This window comes from Sinocyclocheilus grahami, unplaced genomic scaffold (genome assembly GCF_001515645.1).
Source record: "Sinocyclocheilus grahami isolate Dianchi unplaced genomic scaffold, SAMN03320097.WGS_v1.1 scaffold441.1, whole genome shotgun sequence".
In the NCBI taxonomy this organism is placed as follows: Eukaryota; Metazoa; Chordata; class Actinopteri; order Cypriniformes; family Cyprinidae; genus Sinocyclocheilus; species Sinocyclocheilus grahami.
In genome coordinates, this window is record NW_015505620.1 from 654269 (window position 1) to 663722 (window position 9454).

A 9454-nucleotide genomic window follows, 5' to 3' on the forward strand; every position below is an offset into this window, starting at 1 on the left:
CTCATTTTGTCTCTCATAGTTGAGGTATACCTATGATGAAAATTACAGGCCTCTCTCATCTTTTTAAGTGGGAGAACTTGCACAATTGGTGGCTGACTAAATACTTTTTTTCCCCACTGTATCTATCTATCTATCTATCTGATGGTTTCTATCTATCTATCTATCTGATGGTTTCTTTCTATCTATCTATCTATCTATCTATCTATCTATCTATCTATCTATCTATCTATCTATCTATCTATCTTTTTAAACTTACAGATAAGCCAACATAAAGTTTTTATTCACGACATCCGCTAATCTAGTTAATTGTGTATTTAAAGTTCAAATGTAATATTTAAATAGGATCGTGAGTGGTGGTGGTCAGATGTGAGAGAGGTGCATTTCTCGAATCATCCTTAATATTTGCAAAGTATGTGCATTTCTCAAAACAATTCGTACAAACAGCACCACACAATGGATTACCTGCAAAAGCCTGTAACTTACTCAAAATCGTCAGTTCATCTCTCAAAATAAGTATTTATGTCAATGAACATATCAGTGCCATCAGAATGAAAAGTCCTTGTGTCATTGATCACAAACAAGATAGTCAAAACGCTTAGTAGTTAAATAGTTATAAATAGCTAAAACAGGTTAAGATAGTTAAAAAGCATATAAGAAAATATGCTTCAAATGTAATATTTAAATAGGATCATGTGAGTGGTGGTGGTCAGATGTGAGAGAGGATTACCGTTTTTCTCAGTCGCTTTGGTGCATTTCTCGAATCATCCTTAATATTTGCAAAGTATGTGCATTTCTCAAAACAATTCGTACAAACAGCACCACACAATGGACATCCGCTAATCTAGTTAATTGTGTATTTAAAGTTCAAATGTAATATTTAAATAGGATCGTGAGTGGTGGTGGTCAGATGTGAGAGAGGTGCATTTCTCGAATCATCCTTAATATTTGCAAAGTATGTGCATTTCTCAAAACAATTCGTACAAACAGCACCACACAATGGATTACCTGCAAAAGCCTGTAACTTACTCAAAATCGTCAGTTCATCTCTCAAAATAAGTATTTATGTCAATGAACATATCAGTGCCATCAGAATGAAAAGTCCTTGTGTCATTGATCACAAACAAGATAGTCAAAACGCTTAGTAGTTAAATAGTTATAAATAGCTAAAACAGGTTAAGATAGTTAAAAAGCATATAAGAAAATATGCTTTGACAGTTTATGAGGTCAAAGTCAACCATTTTGGATTTAATTGCTTATACGATGAACTAATGACGACTATTGCACAGAGAACTATACAATAAATTTTGAGCAACATGACATTAGCACCTGATAATGTAGGAAACTGCAGACAAATATACATAACTATTTGCATAAATGTACCAAAGCAATCACAACTTGTTCAAAAGAATGAGAAACTGCTTTTATGATGTGCACAAGTGACTAGATGATGTGGAGGTTGAACAAGTAGCTTTGATAATTTCATTTCTGATCTGAGAAATGCACCAAAGCGACTGAGGAAAAACTGTAATACCATTACAGCACCCTTTGCTGTTACTGTACAGCTCTGTTTGGTGACGTCACATCATGGCACGATACATACCGTCTCAAAAATGTATCTTTCAACAGTATATAACAACAGTCAGCGGCTCAGCAAATACAAATGTGGATCTACACACTTCTTGAACACAAATGTGATACACGATAGACAGAAGTAGCATTTCACAGTAACTCTTGACTGCGGCGGTAAGAGAAAAGCACGTTTTCATGTCTTTTTGACGTTCTGTCTCAAAACCCAGTGAGCTGCCTATTTAGACAGCATTTCTGACCATCAAAACACAGCTGATTCACAACGCGCCGTCCACTAGTTAGTCAGCACTTTTGGTTATCATTAGACGGACTGTATAGGCTCAAATCAAATTCCATGTGATTTAGTCAACAACAACAACAATAGGCTAATAATAATAATTTCCCCCTTGTAATCTGAACCAGGAACAGTGAGTAGTGCAGTACTGAAATACACTCTCAGTCATGATCAGCAGGTGGAGTTGCTCTCTACAGAGGCTCCTGAATCACACAGGGGTAAAGGTGCAGTAGCACATCTGGCAAAGGTGAAATCGCTCTTCAACTTCCTCAGTTCTTCATGTTCTGCTGTTTCCTGAAACTCAATATTGAACATCTTTTTATTATTTTTTTCTTTAGGCTGCTTTGGATTTCGTTGTTGAAGAAAATTTGACAGCGAGGATATCCTGTTGGTACATTAGAAAATATGTCAATGAAAATCCACATCTTGGATACCAGGCTTATATTGAAGACAAATAAAGGCAGAATTAAACAACGTCTTAACGGAAGATTTTACATAGACTACGTCTTACCTCCTTTACCTGACTCCTTGCGGTCTTATGCAGAGGCGTATTATATAGGCGCACGTGCCCTCTCAGATTTTTGAGCCAAGTGGATTTTGAATGCAGCTTCCAAAAGACAAAAAATAGCCGATTAATAATTTCTATATTTAATACAATCACACTGGCGTGATTAGAACGCTCAGTGCACCATCAGCTGACTCTATCCCGAGTTGAAGCACTCTCAAAAAAATAAAATATGTTAAACACTGAAGCTGTATACACTGTGAAATGAATCTCTTACTTACGTACATCTGAGCTTTGTTGTTTATGATGAGAGAATTCGCAAGAGTCCGGAATTCAGTCAGAGAACCCGCACGCACTCAACAAAACTGATGAGTTTTTCAACGATGACTCAACTCAACGCTTCTGATTGGCCAATGCATTCCTAAGCTCAACAGAATTGTGTGTGAATGGTTAAAATGCACAACACTTTAAAAACGCCTAAAATTAAATACGGTGCAATATGATCAGATCTTAATTTAATGCTGTCTATTCATTTTCACTTTGTTAGCAACAGACGTAATATATTTAATTTGTTTGTACAGGGGCATTTTTATCCAATTTAGTGCCATTTTTGCCCCAAGTCCCCATGGCCAGGGCTTATAGCCTTCCCCAGCCTTACACACCCTCAGAGTGTTGCTAGTTTTACTTGATCTTAGTGCTGCGTTCAACGCTATAGATCATGACATACTCATAGATCGATTACAAAACTATACAGGTATTCAAGGGCAGGCTTTAAGATGGTTTAGATCCTACCTGTCCGATCGCTACCACTTTGTTCATTTAAATGGGGAGTCATCTCAATTATCACCAGTAAAATATGGAGTGCCACAAGGATCTGTCCTAGGTCCTCTGCTATTTTCGATATACATGTTGCCCCTTGGTAATATTATTAGAAAATATGGGATTAGTTTCCACTGTTATGCCGATGATACTCAACTATATATCTCAACAAGACCAGATGAAACTTCTAAATTATCTAAGCTAACGGAGTGTGTTAAAAATGTAAAAGAATGGATGACCAATAATTTTCTCCTATTAAATTTGGATAAGACAGAGATATTACTTATTGGACCAAAAGACAGTACGCCGAATCTCGTGGATTACAATTTGCAACTAGATGGATGTACGGTTACTTCCTCTACAGTCAAACATCTGGGTGTTATATTAGATAGCAATTTGTCTTTTGAAAATTATATTTCCCATGTTACAAAAACAGCATTCTTCCATCTTAGAAACATTGCCAAGTTACGAAACATGATACCTGTTTCTGATGCAGAAAAGCTAGTTCATGCATTCATGACCTCTAGACTGGACTATTGTAATGCACTGCTAGCTGGTTGTCCTGCATCTTCAATAAACACACGCTCCGCCTATGATGGACACATTTATTGTTTTAATGCTGAATGAGAGAGGTAGGCTGCGGGAGAACGCCGTTTGCTTTCAGTTTCGCATTGAATTAGCCAGCCTAATTCATTTTAGCTTGTTTAGCAACATATATTTTTCATTCTTGTTTTCTTCTGAAACCGTTCAATATAGCCTATAGGCTAGGTATTGTGTTTATTGTTTGTACATTATAACATTTCGCTTTATTTACCGGTGTTATTTATGAATGTAATAATGGTTTGTGCTTATGTGTGTTTAACCTAAACTACAAAGTAACATTAATGTAGACCTACATACCGGTATCTAAATATTATTTTATAATTTGATGCTATATAGACCTACCACATTATGGCATTTTATAATACTTCTGTGGATATTTTGATGAAAGTAACTCAAAAGTAGTATAACACATTACAATTCAGAGGCAGTAATATTGTAATGTAACTAATTACTTTCAAAAGAAAGTAACTAGTAATATATAATGTATTAAATTTTGGAAGTAACTTGCCCAACACTGTTCATTAGTATAAACTGATATTCATTCACTAGTATAAACATATTTTTCACTATATAAACAAATATTCATTTACCAGTATAAACTGATATCTGAATGATGTTTGTCTCCCTCTGCTGGACTGAACAGAGCAAACCTTCCAGCCAGATCAGACACTTTGCACAATCATTCTTGAAGATTGGAGAAGAAACCACAACGTGAGACCAGAAGTTACATTAAATATCTCTCATGTATGCTCATGGCAAATGCTTTCTTACCAATGCTGTACAGAAGACAGTGTAAGACCTGTTTAAACAACAGTCATTTATGCATTTATCATTTCACAATCACTGCAAACTGCAGAATCTCAATACAAGCTACTCATAATTGAAAATATTTCAACAAAGGTAAATCTACACTTTGTAAAAAAAAAAAAAAAAAAAAAAAAAAAGTAACTCACTTCACTCCGGGAATCTGTGAAAAAGTATTTTTGCTCGGTCAACAGCTGAGTCGACAGTATGTTAGGAATGATTATTAAAGAAATTAAAGAAAAACTCAGTTTATAAAAATACCCGTATAAATGTGGACATGGCCTTATTTAGAGAGTTGTGTCCAATTATCATATATTATTCATATTATTCAGTCAAAAAATCTACATTTGGCAATTATTCAGTCAAAACATAATGATTTTACGCCCTGTTTGAAATGACAAATCGAGTCAAGCACATTGCATTTTGGGATACAATATTCAGCTGAAAAACCAGCTAAAACCAGCCTAAGCTGGTTGGCTGGTTTTAGCTGGTCGTCCAGCCTCACCTTAGCTGGTCAGCAGGCTGGTTTTAGAGGGGTTTTGGCCACTTCTTTAGCTGGTCAGGCTGGGAGACCAGCTGAAACAATCAGCTAAAACCAGCTTGACCAGCCTAGCCAGGCTGGGAGACCAGCTTGAACCAGCTAAAACCAGTCAACCAGCTTAGGCTGGTTTTAGCTGGGGGTTTTTTTTTCAGCAGCAACATTCTGGCAAAAGTAGCTCATGTGAATACTCCATACAGATCATACAGAAAATCTGAACACTGTTACGAGTTCACATCCTACAGTGGGTACGGAAAGTATTCAGACCCCCTTACATTTTTCACTCTTTGTTATATTGCAGCCATTTGCTAAAATCATTTAAGTTAATTTTTTTTCCTCATTAATGTACACACAGCACCCCATATTGACAGAAAAACACAGAATTGTTGACATTTTTGCAGATTTATTAAAAAAGAAAAACTGAAATATCACATGGTCCTAAGTATTCAGACCCTTTGCTGTGACACTCATATATTTAACTCAGGTGCTGTCCATTTCTTCTGATCATCCTTTAGATGGTTCTACACCTTCATTTGAGTCCAGCTGTGTTTGATTATACTGATTGGACTTGATTAGGAAAGCCACACACCTGTCTATATAAGACCTTACAGCTCACCGTGCATGTCAGAGCAAATGAGAATCATGAGGTCAAAGGAACTGCCTGAAGAGCTCAGAGACAGAATTGTGGCAAGGCACAGATCTGGCCAAGGTTACAAAAAAAATTCTGCTGCACTTAAAGTTCCTAAAAGCACAGTGGCCTCCATAGTCCTTAAATGGAAGACGTTTGGGACGACCAGAACCCCTCCTAGAGCTGGCTGTCCGGCCAAACTGAGCTATCGGGGAAGAAGAGCCTTGGTGAGAGAGGTAAAGAAGAACCCAAAGAGCACTGTGGCTGAGCTCCAGAGATGCAGTCGGGAGAAAGTTGTAGAAAGTCAACCATCACTGCAGCCCTCCACCAGTCGGGGCTTTATGGCAGAGTGGCCCGACGGAAGCCTCTCCTCAGTGCAAGACACATGAAAGCCCGCATGGAGGACTCCAAGATGGTGAGAAATAAAATTCTCTGGTCTGATGAGACCAAGATAGAACATTTTGGCCTTAATTCTAAGCGGTATATGTGGAGAAAACCAGGCACTGCTCATCACCTGTCCAATACAGTCCCAACAGTGAAGCATGGTGGTGGCAGCATCATGCTGTGGGGGTGTTTTTCAGCTGCAGGGACAGGACGACTGGTTGCAATCAAGGGAAAGATGAATGCGGCCAAGTACAGGGATATCCTGGACGAAAACCTTCTCCAGAGTGCTCAGGACCTCAGACTGGGCCAAAGGTTTACCTTCCAACAAGACAATGACCATAAGCACACAGCTAAAATAACGAAGGAATGGCTTCACAACAACTCTGTGACCAAAAGTTGGTTAAATGACCATGGTGTTGGTGTGCTTGACTGGCCAGCAAACTCACCAGACCTGAACCCCATAGAGAATCTATGGGGTATTGTCAAGAGGAAAATGAGAAACAAGAGACCAAAAATGCAGATGAGCTGAAGGCCACTGTCAAAGAAACCTGGGCTTCCATACCACCTCAGCAGTGCCACAAACTGATCACCTCCATGCCACGCCGAATTGAGGCAGTAATTAAAGCAAAAGGAGCCCCTACCAAGCATTGAGTACATGTACAGTAAATGAACATACTTTCCAGAAGGCCAACAATTCACTAAAAATGTTTTTTTTATTGGTCTTATGAAGTATTCTAATTTGTTGAGATACTGAATTGGTGGGGTTTTGTTAAATGTGAGCAAAAAGCATCACAATTAAAAGAACCAAAGACTTAAACTACTTCAGTCTGTGTGCATTTAATTTATTTTTAAATGTTTCACAATTTGAGCTGAATTACTGAAATAAATGAACTTTTCCATGACATTCTAATTTATTGAGATGCACCTGTAGTTTACACTACTTTTGCTACGGTTACGCCTGTCGTTTACACTACTCTGGCGTTTTCAACCCTCGTAAACGGAGACTTTCGAAAATGCTGCAGAACCCATTTTGGTTTGAAAACTCTGGGGTTGCGTTTCAGTGTAAACGGACCAAAACACACACACGCGGTCTAGATGCAAACGTTCAAATATTTTTGAACGGATCTGAAAAGCTTGCGTATGCATATGATCAGACCTCCACGCAGCTCCTGTTCTACCCTACATTAATAAACATCTTGCGTTCTGTCATTTGTCAGAGATAAAACAGCTTTTGACAGATACAGAAAAATTCCAATTACTTAGAAAAAAGTATACTATGTTAGAAAAGGCTGAAGGACTGTTCTGAGTTTGGTGAATTAGAGTCTGTCATTTTAATAACAGAGAAACACCCTTAATTCTATTGGGACTGAAATGCTACTTTAGAAAAACTCACTTCATTTACAGTTTCACACTGTTAAAAGGGCATTTATGGATGATGGCAGAATGTAAGATAAATAAACAGAGCGGTCAGTCATGAGAGTGAGTCATGTATGTGTTTGTTTGGAGCGAGTTTAAAGTAAACTCAGCTCAATCAAGACAGTGAGATCACACTAGCCCCTCCCACCCAGAGCTGTAATCTGGCTCTCGCGTCTGCTGTGTGACACTCTGACCGCTTAAGAGCCTTAAAGGTCAAAGTTCACCTACTGAGACCAAAATCCACGGCCACCAGCCGAACGACAGTCAGACTCAACCGCCGTGAGCCGCTTCACGAGACCTGTAAACCCCCTACAGCACAAGATGAGTTTGGGTGGTGTGCAGTAAACTTTGTACTGTCCTCTGTTATTGTGCCTTTGTTTTATGGTATGATAAGCTAAGAGAAACTCATTTCCTTATGGACAAAAGAGTAAACAATGCATTCCCCACTATCAATGGCTTCTGAAGGAAGTTAACAGGTTTAGTACCAGACAAACAGCTGGTTTGAGTTCTTCTATTTCCTGTTCATCCAGGTACTAAAGTCTCTCCTGCTTGCGGCGTGCCGTCTACATTGTGATTTACAAAGTGATTAAACTTTGATGACTGAGCTGAATAATGCATATTATTTAGGATTATATGACAGACAGACCGTTCGCGGATGAATCCATCGGCATGTTCTGACAAGCTCAATGGGGTTTTAATTATATGATGTACGGAAAAATGGCATGACACAATATGTAAAAATGTGTTTTGTCATGAGATTGGTGCTATCATGCGGTTTTATTGAATTAACCTGATACCTCAGGCAATGCTGTTGGCTTATGAAACAGGTTTGCTCAGCGATTCTTGAAACATCACAACATTTTTATAGTCCTAGTCACTGTTTGATGACCAATAAAAGGGCTTTATCAGGATTCCTATAACTGATACTCACACTTGTCCAATCAGCAGTCAAAAACAAGTTGTTCATCAAAGGGAAATTGAACAGAAAATACAGGGATGTACAGGGAACACCATTTTTGACACACCATGAACAGTACAAGATTTATTTTGGTAGTCATCCATACTCGGGGTTCCCGAACTTCATGAGCAATATATTTTCTGTCTAGTAAATTGTGATAATCTGATAAGTGCATTTAAAAATTATGAATCATTTATACTGATTTGTGAACTGGTTTGACTAATTCAATAAAAGCAATTCAAGAAAACTATGGCTTGCAAGCAACTTTTACTCTACACAAAAGCAATATCTAACTGATGGAATATTTCTGAGTATAACAACAAAAATGTATAGGTAACACGTTACAATAAGGATCCATTTGTTGACATTAGATAACTACATAAGTTAACATGAACTAACAATGACAAATACTTTAAAGGGGTCATATGATTTTGCTAAAAAGAAATGTGTTTATGCGGTTTAAAGTTCAAAACACATTATTTTCCACATACTGTACATTATTGTTTCTCCTCTATGCCCCACCTTTCTGAAACGCGTCGATTTTTACAAAGCTCATCGTTCTGAAAAGCGAGGTGTGCTGTGATTGGCCAGCTATCCAGTGAGTTGTGATTGGCCGAATACCTCAAGCGTGTGACGGAAATGTTACGCCCCTTACCATACTGTGATGCCCTGTCCGGCCGGAGTGACAATTCAAAAACATGAAAACCTATTACAAACGAGGCATTTGTGGCATCCAGTGGGGACATAATTACGGATTATAATGACGTATACTGTCTTTTTACACGTTGCGTTGCATCGCATCATGCCGCATAAACATAAAACCATGTCTGCATTTGTGATCGGAGAAATGACATACAAGCGCTACTCTACACTGCTCAAAACTTGCGTTTGAATCATCAGTGGCAAATTCTTTAAATGAAAACGTACTTACAGTCTGT

General features: G+C 38.1%; 1 long non-coding RNA gene across 1 annotated transcript; it reads left to right on the forward strand.

Moving 5' to 3' along the window:
* Positions 1-1581: 1581 nt before the first annotated feature.
* LOC107552134 (uncharacterized) lies at positions 1582-2486 on the forward strand. Its single transcript, XR_001604837.1, has 3 exons — positions 1582-1743; positions 1990-2085; positions 2200-2486. It is a non-coding gene; the product is annotated as an uncharacterized lncRNA (long non-coding RNA).
* Positions 2487-9454: the final 6968 nt, after the last annotated feature.